Source organism: Pleurodeles waltl, unplaced genomic scaffold, assembly GCF_031143425.1.
Source record: "Pleurodeles waltl isolate 20211129_DDA unplaced genomic scaffold, aPleWal1.hap1.20221129 scaffold_214, whole genome shotgun sequence".
In the NCBI taxonomy this organism is placed as follows: Eukaryota; Metazoa; Chordata; class Amphibia; order Caudata; family Salamandridae; genus Pleurodeles; species Pleurodeles waltl.
This window is the reverse complement of record NW_027149920.1, coordinates 145,389-169,116: the sequence shown is the minus strand read 5'-3', so window position 1 is coordinate 169,116 and position 23,728 is coordinate 145,389. Positions and strand designations below refer to the sequence as shown.

At 52.1% G+C, this 23,728-nt stretch overlaps 8 non-coding genes across 8 annotated transcripts; 4 read left to right on the top strand and 4 right to left on the bottom strand.

Moving 5' to 3' along the window:
• Nucleotides 1-2,004: 2,004 nt before the first annotated feature.
• On the bottom strand, nt 2,005-2,078 carry TRNAN-GUU (transfer RNA asparagine (anticodon GUU)). Its single transcript has one exon. It is a non-coding gene; the product is annotated as a tRNA-Asn (tRNA).
• A 1,704-nt stretch (nt 2,079-3,782) lies between these two features.
• On the top strand, nt 3,783-3,853 carry TRNAG-GCC (transfer RNA glycine (anticodon GCC)). The gene has a single exon. It is a non-coding gene; the product is annotated as a tRNA-Gly (tRNA).
• Nucleotides 3,854-4,249: 396 nt separating this feature from the next.
• Nucleotides 4,250-4,323, bottom strand: TRNAN-GUU (transfer RNA asparagine (anticodon GUU)). Its single transcript has one exon. It is a non-coding gene; the product is annotated as a tRNA-Asn (tRNA).
• Nucleotides 4,324-6,642: 2,319 nt separating this feature from the next.
• TRNAN-GUU (transfer RNA asparagine (anticodon GUU)) lies at nt 6,643-6,716 on the bottom strand. The gene has a single exon. It is a non-coding gene; the product is annotated as a tRNA-Asn (tRNA).
• Nucleotides 6,717-10,653: 3,937 nt separating this feature from the next.
• On the top strand, nt 10,654-10,724 carry TRNAG-GCC (transfer RNA glycine (anticodon GCC)). The gene has a single exon. It is a non-coding gene; the product is annotated as a tRNA-Gly (tRNA).
• A 2,321-nt stretch (nt 10,725-13,045) lies between these two features.
• TRNAG-GCC (transfer RNA glycine (anticodon GCC)) lies at nt 13,046-13,116 on the top strand. The gene has a single exon. It is a non-coding gene; the product is annotated as a tRNA-Gly (tRNA).
• Nucleotides 13,117-17,684: 4,568 nt separating this feature from the next.
• On the top strand, nt 17,685-17,755 carry TRNAG-GCC (transfer RNA glycine (anticodon GCC)). The gene has a single exon. It is a non-coding gene; the product is annotated as a tRNA-Gly (tRNA).
• A 2,917-nt stretch (nt 17,756-20,672) lies between these two features.
• Nucleotides 20,673-20,746, bottom strand: TRNAN-GUU (transfer RNA asparagine (anticodon GUU)). Its single transcript has one exon. It is a non-coding gene; the product is annotated as a tRNA-Asn (tRNA).
• Between the last annotated feature and the right edge of the window lie 2,982 nt (nt 20,747-23,728).

The following is a 23,728-nucleotide window of genomic DNA, read 5'->3' as shown; positions in this document are numbered from 1 at the left end:
AGACTCACACAGCGTGGGTGGGGCAGTTAAAGGATGTTATCTAATAGTGTAATCGAGGAGTTGTTTTTTTTGTGCACTACACTTTAACCAGCGATTCTTTCTAAAAGGAAATCCCAGGGCAGTACCCGCAATGAGTGGCATCCCCACACCCGAGGTTGCATTGTGGTAGCTGTTCCCTGAGCCCATAGCCCCTGTCCCCATGTCGCCCTTTCTCCTCGTGTAACTCACCCCAGGTTCGGTGGCTCTGATACTTGCTGCTTCTGCTGCGCGATCATCCCCATGATCTGGGCCTTTGTACGAAATGTCATGTAAGATGACTTTATTCAGCACGCCGTTTGTCATTTGCTTGGTTGTCCTGTCACTGTTGGATGTTTTCTTGCGCAGACTACTGTCTAATGGTGGGAAGGCCACGAGACACGTGACTTTTCTCTTTCCTTGTTAGCATAGTTTCCTGCCACTGTCTTGGTGTGCTGCCAGCCTGTGACACACGTGTCTTGCCCATCTCAGCTCCACTGTGGCATGTTAGATATGTCTTTGAGCAGAGTCCCGGTCCCAGAGCTGCTGCCTTCTCTGCACTCTGGCTTATAAGACTGCAGGCAAAGGCCCTCCCTGGCCCCTCAGCCAGATAGATACATTTACCTGCAGGGCTCAGCTTTGGTGAAAGATATTGGCGAGAGAGAGGAAAGGGGACGGCCCGTGGTGCACCCCCTATTTTGCATAGAACCACAGCCTCCTGGAATAGGCAGAGACATGAGGGTTCTCAGGGAAAGCCCTCCCAGGAGTGTTGAAGGGCAGGACGTATAACACAGCAATCCCGGAATGGCCTGGTCTAAGATGCCTGTGCAATAGGCCTGGCCCTAGGCTTCCGGGGCTCTTCCTCGGCAGAGGCCCCAGTGGTATGAGCCCGACCAGGGCTGTGCCCGACCAGGGCTGTAGGGCGCGTTGGGAGCGCGTTAGGGACGCGAAAGAGGGCGCAGGACGCAGAACTCTGACCGTTTCTCCCCAGGATTTTGGGGAGGACAGGGAATCTGGCCAGGTCAGTGACTAGGCTTTCCCAGAAGGAAAGTCCAGTGACAGTGGCATGTTGTGAAACACAAGATTGCTGGTGGTCTGGAGGGTGCTTTCTGTCAGCCACTTCTCCCGGGAGCAGCCAGAGAGCAGGCTGATGTCGTGCTCTGTCAAGCACAATACTGGCCCCAAACCACTGTCCTTAGCAAAAGCAGAAACATTCATAGTTTCAGTCTCCTGCATCTGATTCCTGCCATCAGCATGTGAACGTTTGGCAGTCCAAGGCTTGCCATGCAAACTTTGTTCATAGGTGTCCCATGCAAATGCATGGGCCTCGTCACTACTGTCTACGGCAGGGCTCTCTGCTCAGGATATGTAAGTGAAGCATTGGTGGTTCAGTGGTTGAATTCTCGCCTGCCACGCGCGAGGCCCGGGTTCGATTCCCGGCCAATGCAAAGCGCCCTTCTTTTGGCTTTGCTTTAGAAGTCAGAGATATAGACTTGGTGGGGAAAAAAATGTCAAAGAGTGACCCCGACGTGATTTGAACACACAACCTTCTGATCTGGAGTCAGACGCGCTACCGTTGCGCCACGAGGTCCCTGTGCATGCAGTTCTCAGCCCCGGATCAAGAAATGCTTCTGTGCCTGTTATTGGCCCTCAGTACGCCTGTGGTTAAAGTAGAAGGCTTGGTGTCCCGTTTCCAGTCCTATTGGTGGAAATGACTAGAGGTGAAGAGATGAGAGAAGATAGAAATGTTGAGATAGAGCATGTCACGCAGGCAAAGCGAGAGCTCTAAGAGCAAAGCCAGACAGCTGTGTTTTAATTCAGGACTTGATGTCCCGTTTCCAGTCCTATTGGTGGAAATGACTAGAGGTGAAGAGATGAGAGAAGATAGAAATGTTGAGATAGAGCATGTCACGCAGGCAAAGCGAGAGCTCTAAGAGCAAAGCCAGACAGCTGTGTTTTAATTCAGGACTTGATGTAGGCAAAAGCATACGTCCCTGGGTGGGCTTGAACCACCAACCTTTCGGTTAACAGCCGAACGCGCTAACCGATTGCGCCACAGAGACCAACCACCGCAGTGAGCGTGTTGGGACTCAATATATGTTTTTACCTTTGTGCTCCTGCCTGCAGCTCTAAGGTCCTGGCATAAGACAGGTAGGCTTAGACTCCATTGTGACATGTCTTACTTCTCTTAGAAGAAGGTTCTGAGTTGCCAGGCAGCTTATCTTCTGCCGGGCACACTCCTTTGCAGGCTTTCAGGTTGTGAATCCAGCACTGCTTAGGTGTCCATGTCAGACATGAGCAGCTCATTGAGCCCCATTGTGTGTTTTTTGTGGAGATACAACTCTCAGACTAGAGGGAGCAGGCGGGAAGTGGGTGAGACTCACACAGGGTGGGTGGGGCAGTTAAAGGATGTTATCTAATAGTGTAATCGAGGAGTAGGTTTTTTTGTGCTCTACACTTTAACCAGCGATTCTTTCTAAAAGGAAATCCCAGGGCAGTACCCGCAATGAGTGGCATCCCCACACCCGAGGTTGCATTGTGGTAGCTGTTCCCTGAGCCCATAGCCCCTGTCCCCATGTCGCCCTTTCTCCTCGTATAACTCACCCCAGGTTCGGTGGCTCTGATACTTGCTGCTTCTGCTGCGCGATCATCCCCATGATCTGGGCCTTTGTACGAAATGTCATGTAAGATGACTTTATTCAGCACGGCGTTTGTCATTTGCTTGGTTGTCCTGTCACTGTTGGATGTTTTCTTGCGCAGACTACTGTCTAATGGTGGGAAGGCCACGAGACACGTGACTTTTCTCTTTCCTTGTTAGCATAGTTTCCTGCCACTGTCTTGGTGTGCTGCCAGCCTGTGAGACACGTGTCTTGCCCATCTCAGCTCCACTGTGGCATGTTAGATATGCCTTTGAGCAGAGTCCCGGTCCCAGAGTTGCTGCCTTCTCTGCACTCTGGCTTGTAAGACTGCAGGCATAGGCCCTCCCTGGCCCCTCAGCCAGATAGATACATTTACCTGCAGGGCTCAGCTTTGGTGAAAGATATTGGCGAGAGAGAGGAAAGGGGACGGCCCGTGGTGCACCCCCTATTTTGCATAGAACCACAGCCTCCTGGGAGGGCAGAGACATGAGGGTTCTCAGGGAAAGCCCTCCCAGGAGTGTTGAAGGGCAGGACGTGAAACACAGCAATCCCGGAATGGCCTGGTCTAAGATGCCTGTGCAATAGGCCTGGCCCTAGGCTTCCGGGGCTCTTCCTCGGCAGAGGCCCCAGTGGTATGAGCCCGACCAGGGCTGTGCCCGACCAGGGCTGTAGGGCGCATTGGGAGCGCGTTAGGGACGCGAAAGAGGGCGCAGGGCGCAGAACTCTGCCCGTTTCTCCCCAGGATTTTGGGGAGGACAGGGAATCTGGCCAGGTCAGTGACTAGGCTTTCCCAGAAGGAAAGTCCAGTGACAGTGGCATGTTGTGAAACACAAGATTGCTGGTGGTCTGGAGGGTGCTTTCTGTCAGCCACTTCTCCCGGGAGCAGCCAGAGAGCAGGCTGATGTCGTGCTCTGTCAAGCACAACACTGGCCCCAAACCACTGTCCTTAGCAAAAGCAGAAACATTCATAGTTTCAGTCTCCTGCATCTGATTCCTGCCATCAGCATGTGAACGTTTGGCAGTCCAAGGCTTGCCATGCAAACTTTGTTCATAGGTGTCCCATGCGAATGCATGGGCCTCATCACTACTGTCTACGGCAGGGCTCTCTGCTCAGCCTATGTAAGTGAAGCATTGGTGGTTCAGTGGTAGAATTCTCGCCTGCCACGCGGGAGGCCCGGGTTCGATTCCCGGCCAATGCAAAGCGCCCTTCTTTTGGCTTTGCTTTAGAAGTCAGAGATATAGACTTGGTGGGGAAAAAAATGTCAAAGAGTGACCCCGACGTGATTTGAACACGCAAACTTCTGATCTGGAGTCAGACGCGCTACCGTTGCGCCACGAGGTCCCTGTGCATGCAGTTCTCAGCCCCGGATCAAGAAATGCTTCTGTGCCTTTTATTGGCCCTCAGTACGCCTGTGGTTAAAGTAGAAGGCTTGGTGTCCCGTTTCCAGTCCTATTGGTGGAAATGACTAGAGGTGAAGAGATGAGAGAAGATAGAAATGTTGAGATAGAGCATGTCACGCAGGCAAATCGAGAGCTCTAAGAGCAAAGCCAGACAGCTGTGTTTTAATTCAGGACTTGATGTAGGCAAAAGCATACGTCCCTGGGTGGGCTTGAACCACCAACCTTTCGGTTAACAGCCGAACACGCTAACCGATTGCGCCACAGAGACCAACCACCGCAGTGAGCGTGTTGGGACTCAATATATGTTTTTACCTTTGTGCTCCTGCCTGCAGCTCTAAGGTCCTGGCATAAGACAGGTAGGCTTAGACTCCATTGTGACATGTCTTACTTCTCTTAGAAGAAGGTTCTGAGTTGCCAGGCAGCTTATCTTCTGCCGGGCACACTTTCCTTTGCAGGCTTTCAGGTTGTGAATCCAGCACTGCTTAGGTGTCCATGTCAGACATGAGCAGCTCATTGAGCCCCACTGTGTGTTTTTTGTGGAGATACAACTCTCAGACTAGAGGGAGCAGGCGGGAAGTGGGTGAGACTCACACAGCGTGGGTGGGGCAGTTAAAGGATGTTATCTAATAGTGTAATCGAGGAGTTGTTTTTTTTGTGCACTACACTTTAACCAGCGATTCTTTCTAAAAGGAAATCCCAGGGCAGTACCCGCAATGAGTGGCATCCCCACACCCGAGGTTGCATTGTGGTAGCTGTTCCCTGAGCCCATAGCCCCTGTCCCCATGTCGCCCTTTCTCCTCGTGTAACTCACCCCAGATTCGGTGGCTCTGATACTTGCTGCTTATGCTGCGCGATCATCCCCATGATCTGGGCCTTTGTACGAAATGTCATGTAAGATGACTTTATTCAGCACGCCGTTTGTCATTTGCTTGGTTGTCCTGTCACTGTTGGATGTTTTCTTGCGCAGACTACTGTCTAATGGTGGGAAGGCCACGAGACACGTGACTTTTCTCTTTCTTTGTTAGCATAGTTTCCTGCCACTGTCTTGGTGTGCTGCCAGCCTGTGACACACGTGTCTTGCCCATCTCAGCTCCACTGTGGCATGTTAGATATGTCTTTGAGCAGAGTCCCGGTCCCAGAGCTGCTGCCTTCTCTGCACTCTGGCTTATAAGACTGCAGGCAAAGGCCCTCCCTGGCCCCTCAGCCAGATAGATACATTTACCTGCAGGGCTCAGCTTTGGTGAAAGATATTGGCGAGAGAGAGGAAAGGGGACGGCCCGTGGTGCACCCCCTATTTTGCATAGAACCACAGCCTCCTGGAATAGGCAGAGACATGAGGGTTCTCAGGGAAAGCCCTCCCAGGAGTGTTGAAGGGCAGGACGTATAACACAGCAATCCCGGAATGGCCTGGTCTAAGATGCCTGTGCAATAGGCCTGGCCCTAGGCTTCCGGGGCTCTTCCTCGGCAGAGGCCCCAGTGGTATGAGCCCGACCAGGGCTGTGCCCGACCAGGGCTGTAGGGCGCGTTGGGAGCGCGTTAGGGACGCGAAAGAGGGCGCAGGACGCAGAACTCTGACCGTTTCTCCCCAGGATTTTGGGGAGGACAGGGAATCTGGCCAGGTCAGTGACTAGGCTTTCCCAGAAGGAAAGTCCAGTGACAGTGGCATGTTGTGAAACACAAGATTGCTGGTGGTCTGGAGGGTGCTTTCTGTCAGCCACTTCTCCCGGGAGCAGCCAGAGAGCAGGCTGATGTCGTGCTCTGTCAAGCACAATACTGGCCCCAAACCACTGTCCTTAGCAAAAGCAGAAACATTCATAGTTTCAGTCTCCTGCATCTGATTCCTGCCATCAGCATGTGAACGTTTGGCAGTCCAAGGCTTGCCATGCAAACTTTGTTCATAGGTGTCCCATGCGAATGCATGGGCCTCGTCACTACTGTCTACGGCAGGGCTCTCTGCTCAGGATATGTAAGTGAAGCATTGGTGGTTCAGTGGTAGAATTCTCGCCTGCCACGCGCGAGGCCCGGGTTCGATTCCCGGCCAATGCAAAGCGCCCTTCTTTTGGCTTTGCTTTAGAAGTCAGAGATATAGACTTGGTGGGGAAAAAAATGTCAAAGAGTGACCCCGACGTGATTTGAACACACAACCTTCTGATCTGGAGTCAGACGCGCTACCGTTGCGCCACGAGGTCCCTGTGCATGCAGTTCTCAGCCCCGGATCAAGAAATGCTTCTGTGCCTGTTATTGGCCCTCAGTACGCCTGTGGTTAAAGTAGAAGGCTTGGTGTCCCGTTTCCAGTCCTATTGGTGGAAATGACTAGAGGTGAAGAGATGAGAGAAGATAGAAATGTTGAGATAGAGCATGTCACGCAGGCAAAGCGAGAGCTCTAAGAGCAAAGCCAGACAACTGTGTTTTAATTCAGGACTTGATGTCCCGTTTCCAGTCCTATTGGTGGAAATGACTAGAGGTGAAGAGATGAGAGAAGATAGAAATGTTGAGATAGAGCATGTCACGCAGGCAAAGCGAGAGCTCTAAGAGCAAAGCCAGACAGCTGTGTTTTAATTCAGGACTTGATGTAGGCAAAAGCATACGTCCCTGGGTGGGCTTGAACCACCAACCTTTCGGTTAACAGCCGAACGCGCTAACCGATTGCGCCACAGAGACCAACCACCGCAGTGAGCGTGTTGGGACTCAATATATGTTTTTACCTTTGTGCTCCTGCCTGCAGCTCTAAGGTCCTGGCATAAGACAGGTAGGCTTAGACTCCATTGTGACATGTCTTACTTCTCTTAGAAGAAGGTTCTGAGTTGCCAGGCAGCTTATCTTCTGCCGGGCACACTTTCCTTTGCAGGCTTTCAGGTTGTGAATCCAGCACTGCTTAGGTGTCCATGCCAGACATGAGCAGCTCATTGAGCCCCACTGTGTGTTTTTTGTGGAGATACAACTCTCAGACTAGAGGGAGCAGGCGGGAAGTGGGTGAGACTCACACAGGGTGGGTGGGGCAGTTAAAGGATGTTATCTAATAGTGTAATCGAGGAGTTGGGTTTTTTGTGCACTACACTTTAACCAGCGATTCTTTCTAAAAGGAAATCCCAGGGCAGTACCCGCAATGAGTGGCATCCCCACACCCGAGGTTGCATTGTGGTAGCTGTTCCCTAAGCCCATAGCCCCTGTCCCCATGTCGCCCTTTCTCCTCGTGTAACTCACCCCAGGTTCGGTGGCTCTGATACTTGCTGCTTCTGCTGCGCGATCATCCCCATGATCTGGGCCTTTGTACGAAATGTCATGTAAGATGACTTTATTCAGCACGGCGTTTGTCATTTGCTTGGTTGTCCTGTCACTGTTGGATGTTTTCTTGCGCAGACTACTGTGTAATGGTGGGAAGGCCACGAGATACGTGACTTTTCTCTTTCCTTGTTAGCATAGTTTCCTGCCACTGTCTTGGTGTGCTGCCAGCCTGTGAGACACGTGTCTTGCCCATCTCAGCTCCACTGTGGCATGTTAGATATGCCTTTGAGCAGAGTCCCGGTCCCAGAGTTGCTGCCTTCTCTGCACTCTGGCTTGTAAGACTGCAGGCAAAGGCCCTCCCTGGCCCCTCAGCCAGATAGATACATTTACCTGCAGGGCTCAGCTTTGGTGAAAGATATTGGCGAGAGAGAGGAAAGGGGACGGCCCGTGGTGCACCCCCTATTTTGCATAGAACCACAGCCTCCTGGGAGGGCAGAGACATGAGGGTTCTCAGGGAAAGCCCTCCCAGGAGTGTTGAAGGGCAGGACGTGAAACACAGCAATCCCGGAATGGCCTGGTCTAAGATGCCTGTGCAATAGGCCTGGCCCTAGGCTTCCGGGGCTCTTCCTCGGCAGAGGCCCCAGTGGTATGAGCCCGACCAGGGCTGTAGGGCGCGTTGGGAGCGCGTTAGGGACGCGAAAGAGGGCGCAGGGCGCAGAACTCTGCCCGTTTCTCCCCAGGATTTTGGGGAGGACAGGGAATCAGGCCAGGTCAGTGACTAGGCTTTCCCAGAAGGAAAGTCCAGTGACAGTGGCATGTTGTGAAACACAAGATTGCTGGTGGTCTGGAGGGTGCTTTCTGTCAGCCACTTCTCCCGGGAGCAGCCAGAGAGCAGGCTGATGTCGTGCTCTGTCAAGCACAACACTGGCCCCAAACCACTGTCCTTAGCAAAAGCAGAAACATTCATAGTTTCAGTCTCCTGCATCTGATTCCTGCCATCAGCATGTGAACGTTTGGCAGTCCAAGGCTTGCCATGCAAACTTTGTTCATAGGTGTCCCATGCGAATGCATGGGCCTCGTCACTACTGTCTACGGCAGGGCTCTCTGCTCAGCCTATGTAAGTGAAGCATTGGTGGTTCAGTGGTATAATTCTCGCCTGCCACGCGGGATGCCCGGGTTCGATTCCTGGCCAATGCAAAGCGCCCTTCTTTTGGCTTTGCTTTAGAAGTCAGAGATATAGACTTGGTGGGGAAAAAAATGTCAAAGTGTGACCCCGACGTGATTTGAACACACAACCTTCTGATCTGAAGTCAGACGCGCTACCATTGCGCCACGAGGTCCCTGTGCATGCAGTTCTCAGCCCCGGATCAAGAAATGCTTCTGTGCCTTTTATTGGCCCTCAGTACGCCTGTGGTTAAAGTAGAAGGCTTGGTGTCCCGTTTCCAGTCCTATTGGTGGAAATGACTAGAGGTGAAGAGATGAGAGAAGATAGAAATGTTGAGATAGAGCATGTCACGCAGGCAAAGCGAGAGCTCTAAGAGCAAAGCCAGACAGCTGTGTTTTAATTCAGGACTTGATGTATGCAAAAGCATACGTCCCTGGGTGGGCTTAAACAACCAACCTTTCGGTTAACAGCCGAACGCGCTAACCGATTGCGCCACAGAGACCAACCACCGCAGTGAGCGTGTTGGGACTCAATATATGTTTTTACCTTTGTGCTCCTGCCTACAGCTCTAAGGTCCTGGCATAAGACAGGTAGGCTTAGACTCCATTGTGACATGTCTTACTTCTCTTAGAAGAAGGTTCTGAGTTGCCAGGCAGCTTATCTTCTGCCGGGCACACTTTCCTTTGCAGGCTTTCAGGTTGTGAATCCAGCACTGCTTAGGTGTCCATGTCAGACATGAGCAGCTCATTGAGCCCCACTGTGTGTTTTTTGTGGAGATACAACTCTCAGACTAGAGGGAGCAGGCGGGAAGTGGGTGAGACTCACACAGGGTGGGTGGGGCAGTTAAAGGATGTTATCTAATAGTGTAATCGAGGAGTTGGGTTTTTTGTGCTCTACACTTTAACCAGCGATTCTTTCTAAAAGGAAATCCCAGGGCAGTACCCGCAATGAGTGGCATCCCCACACCCGAGGTTGCATTGTGGTAGCTGTTCCCTGAGCCCATAGCCCCTGTCCCCATGTCGCCCTTTCTCCTCGTGTAACTCACCCCAGGTTCGGTGGCTCTGATACTTGCTGCTTCTGCTGCGCGATCATCCCCATGATCTGGGCCTTTGTACGAAATGTCATGTAAGATGACTTTATTCAGCACGGCGTTTGTCATTTGCTTGGTTGTCCTGTCACTGTTGGATGTTTTGTTGCGCAGACTACTGTCTAATGGTGGGAAGGCCACGAGACACATGACTTTTCTCTTTCCTTGTTAGCATAGTTTCCTGCCACTGTCTTGGTGTGCTGCCAGCCTGTGAGACACGTGTCTTGCCCATCTCAGCTCCACTGTGGCATGTTAGATATGTCTTTGAGCAGAGTCCCGGTCCAAGAGTTGCTGCCTTCTCTGCACTCTGGCTTGTAAGACTGCAGGCAAAGGCCCTCCCTGGCCCCTCAGCCAGATAGATACATTTACCTGCAGGGCTCAGCTTTGGTGAAAGATATTGGCGAGAGAGAGGAAAGGGGACGGCCCGTGGTGCACCCCCTATTTTGCATAGAACCATAGCCTCCTGGGAGGGCAGAGACATGAGGGTTCTCAGGGAAAGCCCTCCCAGGAGTGTTGAAGGGCAGGACGTGAAACACAGCAATCCCGGAATGGCCTAGTCTAAGATGCCTGTGCAATAGGCCTGGCCCTAGGCTTCCGGGGCTCTTCCTCGGCAGAGGCCCCAGTGGTATGAGCCCGACCAGGGCTGTGCCCGACCAGGGCTGTAGGGTGCGTTGGGAGCGCGTTAGGGACGCGAAAGAGGGCGCAGGGCGCAGAACTCTGCCCGTTTCTCCCCAGGATTTTGGGGAGGACAGGGAATCTGGCCAGGTCAGTGACTAGGCTTTCCCAGAAGGAAAGTCCAGTGACAGTGGCATGTTGTGAAACACAAGATTGCTGGTGGTCTGGAGGGTGCTTTCTGTCAGCCACTTCTCCCGGGAGCAGCCAGAGAGCAGGCTGATGTCGTGCTCTGTCAAGCACAACCCTGACCCCAAACCACTGTCCTTAGCAAAAGCAGAAACATTCATAGTTTCAGTCTCCTGCATCTGATTCCTGCCATCAGCATGTGAACGTTTGGCAGTCCAAGGCTTGCCATGCAAACTTTGTTCATAGGTGTCCCATGCGAATGCATGGGCCTCATCACTACTGTCTACGGCAGGGCTCTCTGCTCAGCCTATGTAAGTGAAGCATTGGTGGTTCAGTGGTAGAATTCTCGCCTGCCACGCGGGAGGCCCGGGTTCGATTCCCGGCCAATGCAAAGCGCCCTTCTCTTGGCTTTGCTTTAGAAGTCAGAGATATAGACTTGGTGGGGAAAAAAATGTCAAAGAGTGACCCCGACGTGATTTGAACACGCAACCTTCTGATCTGGAGTCAGCCGCGCTACCGTTGAGCCACGAGGTCCCTGTGCATGCAGTTCTCAGCCCCGGATCAAGAAATGCTTCTGTGCCTTTTATTGGCCCTCAGTACGCCTGTGGTTAAAGTAGAAGGCTGTGTGGCCCGTTTCCAGTCCTATTGGTGGAAATGACTAGAGGTGAAGAGATGAGAGAAGATAGAAATGTTGAGATAGAGCATGTCACGCAGGCAAAGCGAGAGCTCTAAGAGCAAAGCCAGACAGCTGTGTTTTAATTCAGGACTTGATGTCCCGTTTCCAGTCCTATTGGTGGAAATGACTAGAGGTGAAGAGATGAGAGAAGATAGAAATGTTGAGATAGAGCATGTCACGCAGGCAAAGCGAGAGCTCTAAGAGCAAAGCCAGACAGCTGTGTTTTAATTCAGGACTTGATGTAGGCAAAAGCATACGTCCCTGGGTGGGCTTGAACCACCAACCTTTCGGTTAACAGCCGAACGCTCTAACCGATTGCGCCACAGAGACCAACCACCGCAGTGAGCGTGTTGGGACTCAATATATGTTTTTATCTTTGAGCTCCTGCCTGCAGCTCTAAGGTCCTGGCATAAGACAGGTAGGCTTAGACTCCATTGTGACATGTCTTACTTCTCTTAGAAGAAGGTTCTGAGTTGCCAGGCAGCTTATCTTCTGCCGGGTACACTTTCCTTTGCAGGCTTTCAGGTTGTGAATCCAGCACTGCTTAGGTGTCCATGTCAGACATGAGCAGCTCATTGAGCCCCATTGTGTATTTTTTGTGGAGATACAACTCTCAGACTAGAGGGAGCAGGCGGGAAGTGGGTGAGACTCACACAGGGTGGGTGGGGCAGTTAAAGGATGTTATCTAATAGTGTAATCGAGGAGTAGGGTTTTTTGTGCTCTACACTTTAACCAGCGATTCTTTCTAAAAGGAAATCCCAGGGCAGTACCCGCAATGAGTGGCATCCCCACACCCGAGGTTGCATTGTGGTAGCTGTTCCCTGAGCCCATAGCCCCTGTCCCCATGTCGCCCTTTCTCCTCGTGTAACTCACCCCAGGTTCGGTGGCTCTGATACTTGCTGCTTCTGCTGCGCGATCATCCCCATGATCTGGGCCTTTGTACGAAATGTCATGTAAGATGACTTTATTCAGCACGGCGTTTGTCATTTGCTTGGTTGTCCTGTCACTGTTGGATGTTTTCTTGTGCAGACTACTGTCTAATGGTGGGAAGGCCACGAGACACGTGACTTTTCTCTTTCCTTGTTAGCATAGTTTCCTGCCACTGTCTTGGTGTGCTGCCAGCCTGTGAGACACGTGTCTTGCCCATCTCAGCTCCACTGTGGCATGTTAGATATGTCTTTGAGCAGAGTCCCGGTCCCAGAGTTGCTGCCTTCTCTGCACTCTGGCTTGTAAGACTGCAGGCAAAGGCCCTCCCTGGCCCCTCAGCCAGATAGATACATTTACCTGCAGGGCTCAGCTTTGGTGAAAGATATTGGCGAGAGAGAGGAAAGGGGACGGCCCGTGGTGCACCCCCTATTTTGCATAGAACCACAGCCTCCTGGGAGGGCAGAGACATGAGGGTTCTCAGGGAAAGCCCTCCCAGGAGTGTTGAAGGGCAGGACGTGAAACACAGCAATCCCGGAATGGCCTGGTCTAAGATGCCTGTGCAATAGGCCTGGCCCTAGGCTTCCGGGGCTCTTCCTCGGCAGAGGCCCCAGTGGTATGAGCCCGACCAGGGCTGTGCCCGACCAGGGCTGTAGGGCGCGTTGGGAGCGCGTTAGGGACGCGAAAGAGGGCGCAGGACGCAGAACTCTGCCCGTTTCTCCCCAGGATGTTGGGGAGGACAGGGAATCTGGCCAGGTCAGTGACTACGCTTTCCCAGAAGGAAAGTCCAGTGACAGTGGCATGTTGTGAAACACAAGATTGCTGGTGGTCTGGAGAGTGCTTTCTGTCAGCCACTTCTCCCGGGAGCAGCCAGAGAGCAGGCTGATGTCGTGTTCTGTCAAGCACAACACTGGCCCCAAACCACTGTCCTTAGCAAAAGCAGAAACATTCATAGTTTCAGTCTCCTGCATCTGATTCCTGCCATCAGCATGTGAACGTTTGGCAGTCCAAGGCTTGCCATGCAAACTTTGTTCATAGGTGTCCCATGCGAATGCATGGGCCTCATCACTACTGTCTACGGCAGGGCTCTCTGCTCAGCCTATGTAAGTGAAGCATTGGTGGTTCAGTGGTAGAATTCTCGCCTGCCACGCGGGAGGCCCGGGTTCGATTCCCGGCCAATGCAAAGCGCCCTTCTTTTGGCTTTGCTTTAGAAGTCAGAGATATAGACTTGGTGGGGAAAAAAATGTCAAAGAGTGACCCCGACGTGATTTGAACACGCAAACTTCTGATCTGGAATCAGACACGCTACCGTTGCGCCACAAGGTCCCTGTGCATGCAGTTCTCAGCCCCGGATCAAGAAATGCTTCTGTGCCTTTTATTGGCCCTCAGTACGCCTGTGGTTAAAGTAGAAGGCTTGGTGGCCCGTTTCCAGTCCTATTGGTGGAAATGACTAGAGGTGAAGAGATGAGAGAAGATAGAAATGTTGAGATAGAGCATGTCACGCAGGCAAAGCGAGAGCTCTAAGAGCAAAGCCAGACAGCTGTGTTTTAATTCAGGACTTGATGTCCCGTTTCCAGTCCTATTGGTGGAAATGACTAGAGGTGAAGAGATGAGAGAAGATAGAAATGTTGAGATAGAGCATGTCACGCAGGCAAAGCGAGAGCTCTAAGAGCAAAGCCAGACAGCTGTGTTTTAATTCAGGACTTGATGTAGGCAAAAGCATACGTCCCTGGGTGGGCTTGAACCACCAGCCTTTCAGTTAACAGCCGAACGTGCTAACCGATTGCGCCACAGAGACCAACCACCGCAGTGAGTGTGTTGGGACTCAATATATGTTTTTACCTTTGTGCTCCTGCCTGCAGCTCTAAGGTCCTGGCATAAGACAGGTAGGCTTAGACTCCATTGTGACATGTCTTACTTCTCTTAGAAGAAGGTTCTGAGTTGCCAGGCAGCTTATCTTCTGCCGGGCACACTTTCCTTTGCAGGCTTTCAGGTTGTGAATCCAGCACTGCTTAGGTGTCCATGTCAGACATGAGCAGCTCATTGAGCCCCATTGTGTGTTTTTTGTGGAGATACAACTCTCAGACTAGAGGGAGCAGGCGGGAAGTGGGTGAGACTCACACAGGGTGGGTGGGGCAGTTAAAGGATGTTATCTAATAGTGTAATCGAGGAGTAGGTTTTTTTGTGCTCTACACTTTAACCAGCGATTCTTTCTAAAAGGAAATCCCAGGGCAGTACCCGCAATGAGTGGCATCCCCACACCCGAGGTTGCATTGTGGTAGCTGTTCCCTGAGCCCATAGCCCCTGTCCCCATGTCGCCCTTTCTCCTCGTGTAACTCACCCCAGGTTCGGTGGCTCTGATACTTGCTGCTTCTGCTGCGCGATCATCCCCATGATCTGGGCCTTTGTACGAAATGTCATGTAAGATGACTTTATTCAGCACGGCGTTTGTCATTTGCTTGGTTGTCCTGTCACTGTTGGATGTTTTCTTGCGCAGACTACTGTCTAATGGTGGGAAGGCCACGAGACACGTGACTTTTCTCTTTCCTTGTTAGCATAGTTTCCTGCCACTGTCTTGGTGTGCTGCCAGCCTGTGAGACACGTGTCTTGCCCATCTCAGCTCCACTGTGGCATGTTAGATATGTCTTTGAGCAGAGTCCCGGTCCCAGAGCTGCTGCCTTCTCTGCACTCTGGCTTGTAAGACTGCAGGCAAAGGCCCTCCCTGGCCCCTCAGCCAGATAGATACATTTACCTGCAGGGCTCAGCTTTGGTGAAAGATATTGGCGAGAGAGAGGAAAGGGGACGGCCCGTGGTGCACCCCATATTTTGCATAGAACCACAGCCTCCTGGGAGGGCAGAGACATGAGGGTTCTCAGGGAAAGCCCTCCCAGGAGTGTTGAAGGGCAGGACGTGAAACACAGCAATCCCGGAATGGCCTGGTCTAAGATGCCTGTGCAATAGGCCTGGCCCTAGGCTCCCGGGGCTCTTCCTCGGCAGAGGCCCCAGTGGTATGAGCCCGACCAGGGCTGTAGGGCGCGTTGGGAGCGCGTTAGGGACGCGAAAGAGGGCGCAGGGCACAGAACTCTGCCCGTTTCTCCCCAGGATTTTGGGGAGGACAGGGAATCTGGCCAGGTCAGTGACTAGGCTTTCCCAGAAGGAAAGTCCAGTGACAGTGGCATGTTGTGAAACACAAGATTGCTGGTGGTCTGGAGGGTGCTTTCTGTCAGCCACTTCTCCCGGGAGCAGCCAGAGAGCAGGCTGATGTCGTGCTCTGTCAAGCACAACACTGGCCCCAAACCACTGTCCTTAGCAAAAGCAGAAACATTCATAGTTTCAGTCTCCTGCATCTGATTCCTGCCATCAGCATGTGAACGTTTGGCAGTCCAAGGCTTGCCATGCAAACTTTGTTCATAGGAGTCCCATGCGAATGCATGGGCCTCGTCACTACTGTCTACGGCAGGGCTCTCTGCTCATCCTATGTAAGTGTAGCATTGGTGGTTCAGTGGTATAATTCTCGCCTGCCACGCGGGATGCCCGGGTTCGATTCCTGGCCAATGCAAAGCGCCCTTCTTTTGGCTTTGCTTTAGAAGTCAGAGATATAGACTTGGTGGGGAAAAAAATGTCAAAGTGTGACCCCGACGTGATTTGAACACACAACCTTCTGATCTGGAGTCAGACGCGCTACCATTGCGCCACGAGGTCCCTGTGCATGCAGTTCTCAGCCCCGGATCAAGAAATGCTTCTGTGCCTTTTATTGGCCCTCAGTACGCCTGTGGTTAAAGTAGAAGGCTTGGTGTCCCGTTTCCAGTCCTATTGGTGGAAATGACTAGAGGTGAAGAGATGAGAGAAGATAGAAATGTTGAGATAGAGCATGTCACGCAGGCAAAGCGAGAGCTCTAAGAGCAAAGCCAGACAGCTGTGTTTTAATTCAGGACTTGATGTATGCAAAAGCATACGTCCCTGGGTGGGCTTAAACCACCAACCTTTCGGTTAACAGCCGAACGCGCTAACCAATTGCGCCACAGAGACCAACCACCGCAGTGAGCGTGTTGGGACTCAATATATGTTTTTACCTTTGTGCTCCTGCCTACAGCTCTAAGGTCCTGGCATAAGACAGGTAGGCTTAGACTCCATTGTGACATGTCTTACTTCTCTTAGAAGAAGGTTCTGAGTTGCCAGGCAGCTTATCTTCTGCCGGGCACACTTTCCTTTGCAGGCTTTCAGGTTGTGAATCCAGCACTGCTTAGGTGTCCATGTCAGACATGAGCAGCTCATTGAGCCCCACTGTGTGTTTTTTGTGGAGATACAACTCTCAGACTAGAGGGAGCAGGCGGGAAGTGGGTGAGACTCACACAGGGTGGGTGGGGCAGTTAAAGGATGTTATCTAATAGTGTAATCGAGGAGTTGGGTTTTTTGTGCTCTACACTTTAACCAGCGATTCTTTCTAAAAGGAAATCCCAGGGCAGTACCCGCAATGAGTGGCATCCCCACACCCGAGGTTGCATTGTGGTAGCTGTTCCCTGAGCCCATAGCCCCTGTCCCCATGTCGCCCTTTCTCCTCGTGTAACTCACCCCAGGTTCGGTGGCTCTGATACTTGCTGCTTCTGCTGCGCGATCATCCCCATGATCTGGGCCTTTGTACGAAATGTCATGTAAGATGACTTTATTCAGCACGGCGTTTGTCATTTGCTTGGTTGTCCTGTCACTGTTGGATGTTTTCTTGCGCAGACTACTGTCTAATGGTGGGAAGGCCACGAGACACGTGACTTTTCTCTTTCCTTGTTAGCATAGTTTCCTGCCACTGTCTTGGTGTGCTGCCAGCCTGTGAGACACGTGTCTTGCCCATCTCAGCTCCACTGTGGCATGTTAGATATGTCTTTGAGCAGAGTCCCGGTCCAAGAGTTGCTGCCTTCTCTGCACTCTGGCTTGTAAGACTGCAGGCAAAGGCCCTCCCTGGCCCCTCAGCCAGATAGATACATTTACCTGCAGGGCTCAGCTTTGGTGAAAGATATTGGCGAGAGAGAGGAAAGGGGACGGCCTGTGGTGCACCCCCTATTTTGCATAGAACCATAGCCTCCTGGGAGGGCAGAGACATGAGGGTTCTCAGGGAAAGCCCTCCCAGGAGTGTTGAAGGGCAGGACGTGAAACACAGCAATCCCGGAATGGCCTAGTCTAAGATGCCTGTGCAATAGGCCTGGCCCTAGGCTTCCGGTGCTCTTCCTCGGCAGAGGCCCCAGTGGTATGAGCCCGACCAGGGCTGTGCCCGACCAGGGCTGTGCCCGACCAGGGCTGTAGGGTGCGTTGGGAGCGCGTTAGGGACGCGAAAGAGGGCGCAGGGCGCAGAACTCTGCCCGTTTCTCCCCAGGATTTTGGGGAGGACAGGGAATCTGGCCAGGTCAGTGACTAGGCTTTCCCAGAAGGAAAGTCCAGTGACAGTGGCATGTTGTGAAACACAAGATTGCTGGTGGTCTGGAGGGTGCTTTCTGTCAGCCACTTCTCCCGGGAGCAGCCAGAGAGCAGGCTGATGTCGTGCTCTGTCAAGCACAACACTGACCCCAAACCACTGTCCTTAGCAAAAGCAGAAACATTCATAGTTTCAGTCTCCTGCATCTGATTCCTGCCATCAGCATGTGAACGTTTGGCAGTCCAAGGCTTGCCATGCAAACTTTGTTCATAGGTGTCCCATGCGAATGCATGGGCCTCATCACTACTGTCTACGGCAGGGCTCTCTGCTCAGCCTATGTAAGTGAAGCATTGGTGGTTCAGTGGTAGAATTCTCGCCTGCCACGCGGGAGGCCCGGGTTCGATTCCCGGCCAATGCAAAGCGCCCTTCTCTTGGCTTTGCTTTAGAAGTCAGAGATTTAGACTTGGTGGGGAAAAAAATGTCAAAGAGTGACCCCGACGTGATTTGAACACGCAACCTTCTGATCTGGAGTCAGCCGCGCTACCGTTGATCCACGAGGTCCCTGTGCATGCAGTTCTCAGCCCTGGATCAAGAAATGCTTCTGTGCCTTTTATTGGCCCTCAGTACGCCTGTGGTTAAAGTAGAAGGCTGTGTGGCCCGTTTCCAGTCCTATTGGTGGAAATGACTAGAGGTGAAGAGATGAGAGAAGATAGAAATGTTGAGATAGAGCATGTCACGCAGGCAAAGCGAGAGCTCTAAGAGCAAAGCCAGACAGCTGTGTTTTAATTCAGGACTTGATGTCCCGTTTCCAGTCCTATTGGTGGAAATGATTAGAGGTGAAGAGATGAGAGAAGATAGAAATGTTGAGATAGAGCATGTCACGCAGGCAAAGCGAGAGCTCTAAGAGCAAAGCCAGACAGCTGTGTTTTAATTCAGGACTTGATATAGGCAAAAGCATACGTCCCTGGGCGGGCTTGAACCACCAACCTTTAAGTTAACAGCCGAACGCGCTAACCGATTGCGCCACAGAGACCAACCACCGCAGTGAGCGTGTTGGGACTCAATATATGTTTTTATCTTTGTGCTCCTGCCTGCAGCTCTAAGGTCCTGGCATAAGACAGGTAGGCTTAGACTCCATTGTGACATGTCTTACTTCTCTTAGAAGAAGGTTCTGAGTTGCCAGGCAGCTTATCTTCTGCCGGGCACACTTTCCTTTGCAGGCTTTCAGGTTGTGAATCCAGCACTGCTTAGGTGTCCATGTCAGACATGAGCAGCTCATTGAGCCCCATTGTGTATTTTTTGTGGAGATACAACTCTCAGACTAGAGGGAGCAGGCGGGAAGTGGGTGAGACTCACACAGGGTGGGTGGGGCAGTTAAAGGATGTTATCTAATAGTGTAATCGAGGAGTAGGGTTTTTTGTGCTCTACACTTTAACCAGCGATTCTTTCTAAAAGGAAATCCCAGGGCAGTACCCGCAATGAGTGGCATCCCCACACCCGAGGTTGCATTGTGGTAGCTGTTCCCTGAGCCCATAGCCCCTGTCCCCATGTCGCCCTTTCTCCTCGTGTAACTCACCCCAGGTTCGGTGGCTCTGATACTTGCTGCTTCTGCTGCGCGATCATCCCCATGATCTGGGCCTTTGTACGAAATGTCATGTAAGATGACTTTATTCAGCACGGCGTTTGTCATTTGCTTGGTTGTCCTGTCACTGTTGGATGTTTTCTTGTGCAGACTACTGTCTAATGGTGGGAAGGCCACGAGACACGTGACTTTTCTCTTTCCTTGTTAGCATAGTTTCCTGCCACTGTCTTGGTGTGCTGCCAGCCTGTGAGACACGTGTCTTGCCCATCTCAGCTCCACTGTGGCATGTTAGATATGTCTTTGAGCAGAGTCCCGGTCCCAGAGTTGCTGCCTTCTCTGCACTCTGGCTTGTAAGACTGCAGGCAAAGGCCCTCCCTGGCCCCTCAGCCAGATAGATACATTTACCTGCAGGGCTCAGCTTTGGTGAAAGATATTGGCGAGAGAGAGAAAAGGGGACGGCCCGTGGTGCACCCCCTATTTTGCATAGAACCACAGCCTCCTGGGAGGGCAGAGACATGAGGGTTCTCAGGGAAAGCCCTCCCAGGAGTGTTGAAGGGCAGGACGTGAAACACAGCAATCCCGGAATGGCCTGGTCTAAGATGCCTGTGCAATAGGCCTGGCCCTAGGCTTCCGGGGCTCTTCCTCGGCAGAGGCCCCAGTGGTATGAGCCCGACCAGGGCTGTAGGGCGCGTTGGGAGCGCGTTAGGGACGCGAAAGAGGGCGCAGGGCGCAGAACTCTGCCCGTTTCTCCCCAGGATTTTGGGGAGGACAGGGAATCTGGCCAGGTCAGTGACTAGGCTTTCCCAGAAGGAAAGTCCAGTGACAGTGGCATGTTGTGAAACACAAGATTGCTGGTGGTCTGGAGGGTGCTTTCTGTCAGCCACTTCTCCCGGGAGCAGCCAGAGAGCAGGCTGATGTCGTGCTCTGTCAAGCACAACACTGGCCCCAAACCACTGTCCTTAGCAAAAGCAGAAACATTCATAGTTTCAGTCTCCTGCATCTGATTCCTGCCATCAGCATGTGAACGTTTGGCAGTCCAAGGCTTGCCATGCAAACTTTGTTCATAGGTGTCCCATGCGAATGCATGGGCCTCGTCACTACTGTCTACGGCAGGGCTCTCTGCTCAGCCTATGTAAGTGAAGCATTGGTGGTTCAGTGGTAGAATTCTCGCCTGCCACGCGGGAGGCCCGGGTTCGATTCCTGGCCAATGCAAAGCGCCCTTCTTTTGGCTTTGCTTTAGAAGTCAGAGATATAGACTTGGTGGGGAAAAAAATGTCAAAGAGTGACCCCGACGTGATTTGAACACACAACCTTCTGATCTGGAGTCAGACGCGCTACCATTGCGCCACGAGGTCCCTGTGCATGCAGTTCTCAGCCCCGGATCAAGAAATGCTTCTGTGCCTTTTATTGGCCCTCAGTACGCCTGTGGTTAAAGTAGAAGGCTTGGTGTCCCCTTTCCAGTCCTATTGGTGGAAATGACTAGAGGTGAAGAGATGAGAGAAGATAGAAATGTTGAGATAGAGCATGTCACGCAGGCAAAGCGAGAGCTCTAAGAGCAAAGCCAGACAGCTGTGTTTTAATTCAGGACTTGATGTCCCGTTTCCAGTCCTATTGGTGGAAATGACTAGAGGTGAAGAGATGAGAGAAGATAGAAATGTTGAGATAGAGCATGTCACGCAGGCAAAGCGAGAGCTCTAAGAGCAAAGCCAGACAGCTGTGTTTTAATTCAGGACTTGATGTAGGCAAAAGCATACGTCCCTGGGTGGGCTTGAACCACCAACCTTTCGGTTAACAGCCGAACGCGCTAACCGATTGCGCCACAGAGACCAACCACCGCAGTGAGCGTGTTGGGACTCAATATATGTTTTTACCTTTGTGCTCCTGCCTACAGCTCTAAGGTCCTGGCATAAGACAGGTAGGCTTAGACTCCATTGTGACATGTCTTACTTCTCTTAGAAGAAGGTTCTGAGTTGCCAGGCAGCTTATCTTCTGCCGGGCACACTTTCCTTTGCAGGCTTTCAGGTTGTGAATCCAGCACTGCTTAGGTGTCCATGTCAGACATGAGCAGCTCATTGAGCCCCACTGTGTGTTTTTTGTGGAGATACAACTCTCAGACTAGAGGGAGCAGGCGGGAAGTGGGTGAGACTCACACAGGGTGGGTGGGGCAGTTAAAGGATGTTATCTAATAGTGTAATCGAGGAGTTGGGTTTTTTGTGCTCTACACTTTAACCAGCGATTCTTTATAAAAGGAAATCCCAGGGCAGTACCCGCAATGAGTGGCATCCCCACACCCGAGGTTGCATTGTGGTAGCTGTTCCCTGAGCCCATAGCCCCTGTCCCCATGTCGCCCTTTCTCCTCGTGTAACTCACCCCAGGTTCGGTGGCTCTGATACTTGCTGCTTCTGCTGCGCGATCATCCCCATGATCTGGGACTTTGTACGAAATGTCATGTAAGATGACTTTATTCAGCACGGCGTTTGTCATTTGCTTGGTTGTCCTGTCACTGTTGGATGTTTTCTTGCGCAGACTACTGTCTAATGGTGGGAAGGCCACGAGACACGTGACTTTTCTCTTTCCTTGTTAGCATAGTTTCCTGCCACTGTCTTGGTGTGCTGCCAGCCGTTGAGACACGTGTCTTGCCCATCTCAGCTCCACTGTGGCATGTTAGATATGTCTTTGAGCAGAGTCCCGGTCCCAGAGTTGCTGCCTTCTCTGCACTCTGGCTTGTAAGACTGCAGGCAAAGGCCCTCCCTGGCCCCTCAGCCAGATAGATACATTTACCTGCAGGGCTCAGCTTTGGTGAAAGATATTGGCGAGAGAGAGGAAAGGGGACGGCCCGTGGTGCACCCCCTATTTTGCATAGAACCATAGCCTCCTGGGAGGGCAGAGACATGAGGGTTCTCAGGGAAAGCCCTCCCAGGAGTGTTGAAGGGCAGGACGTGAAACACAGCAATCCCGGAATGGCCTGGTCTAAGATGCCTGTGCAATAGGCCTGGCCCTAGGCTTCCGGGGCTCTTCCTCGGCAGAGGCCCCAGTGGTATGAGCCCGACCAGGGCTGTGCCCGACCAGGGCTGTAGGGCGCGTTGGGAGCGCGTTAGGGACGCGAAAGAGGGCGCAGGGCGCAGAACTCTGCCCGTTTCTCCCCAGGATTTTGGGGAGGACAGGGAATCTGGCCAGGTCAGTGACTAGGCTTTCCCAGAAGGAAAGTCCAGTGACAGTGGCATGTTGTGAAACACAAGATTGCTGGTGGTCTGGAGGGTGCTTTCTGTCAGCCACTTCTCCCGGGAGCAGCCAGAGAGCAGGCTGATGTCGTGCTCTGTCAAGCACAACACTGGCCCCAAACCACTGTCCTTAGCAAAAGCAGAAACATTCATAGTTTCAGTCTCCTGCATCTGATTCCTGCCATCAGCATGTGAACGTTTGGCAGTCCAAGGCTTGCCATGCAAACTTTGTTCATAGGTGTCCCATGCGAATGCATGGGCCTCATCACTACTGTCTACGGCAGGGCTCTCTGCTCAGCCTATGTAAGTGAAGCATTGGTAGTTCAGTGGTAGAATTCTCGCCTGCCACGCGGGAGGCCCGGGTTCGATTCCCAGCCAATGCAAAGCACCCTTCTCTTGGCTTTGCTTTAGAAGTCAGAGATAGAGACTTGGTGGGGAAAAAAATGTCAAAGAGTGACCCCGAAGTGATTTGAACACGCAACCTTCTGATCTGGAGTCAGCCGCGCTACCGTTGAGCCACGAGGTCCCTGTGCATGCAGTTCTCAGCCCCGGATCAAGAAATGCTTCTGTGCCTTTTATTGGCCCTCAGTACGCCTGTGGTTAAAGTAGAAGGCTTGGTGTCCCGTTTCCAGTCCTATTGGTGGAAATGACTAGAGGTGAAGAGATGAGAGAAGATAGAAATGTTGAGATAGAGCATGTCACGCAGGCAAAGCGAGAGCTCTAAGAGCAAAGCCAGACAGCTGTGTTTTAATTCAGGACTTGATGTAGGCAAAAGCATACGTCCCTGGGTGGGCTTGAACCACCAACCTTTCAGTTAACAGCCGAACGCGCTAACCGATTGCGCCACAGAGACCAACCACCGCAGTGAGCGTGTTGGGACTCAATATATGTTTTTACCTTTGTGCTCCTGCCTGCAGCTCTAAGGTCCTGGCATAAGACAGGTAGGCTTAGACTCCATTGTGACATGTCTTACTTCTCTTAGAAGAAGGATCTGAGTTGCCAGGCAGCTTATCTTCTGCCGGGCACACTTTCCTTTGCAGGCTTTCAGGTTGTGAATCCAGCACTGCTTAGGTGTCCATGTCAGACATGAGCAGCTCATTGAGCCCCATTGTGTGTTTTTTGTGGAGATACAACTCTCAGACTAGAGGGAGCAGGCGGGAAGTGGGTGAGACTCACACAGGGGTGGTGGGGCAGTTAAAGGATGTTATCTAATAGTGTAATCGAGGAGTAGGGTTTTTTGTGCTCTACACTTTAACCAGCGATTCTTTCTAAAAGGAAATCCCAGGGCAGTACCCGCATTGAGTGGCATCCCCACACCCGAGGTTGCATTGTGGTAGCTGTTCCCTGAGCCCATAGCCCCTGTCCCCATGTCGCCCTTTCTCCTCGTGTAACTCACCCCAGGTTCGGTGGCTCTGATACTTGCTGCTTCTGCTGCGCGATCATCCCCATGATCTGGGCCTTTGTACGAAATGTCATGTAAGATGACTTTATTCAGCACGGCGTTTGTCATTTGCTTGGTTGTCCTGTCACTGTTGGATGTTTTCTTGTGCAGACTACTGTCTAATGGTGGGAAGGCCACGAGACACGT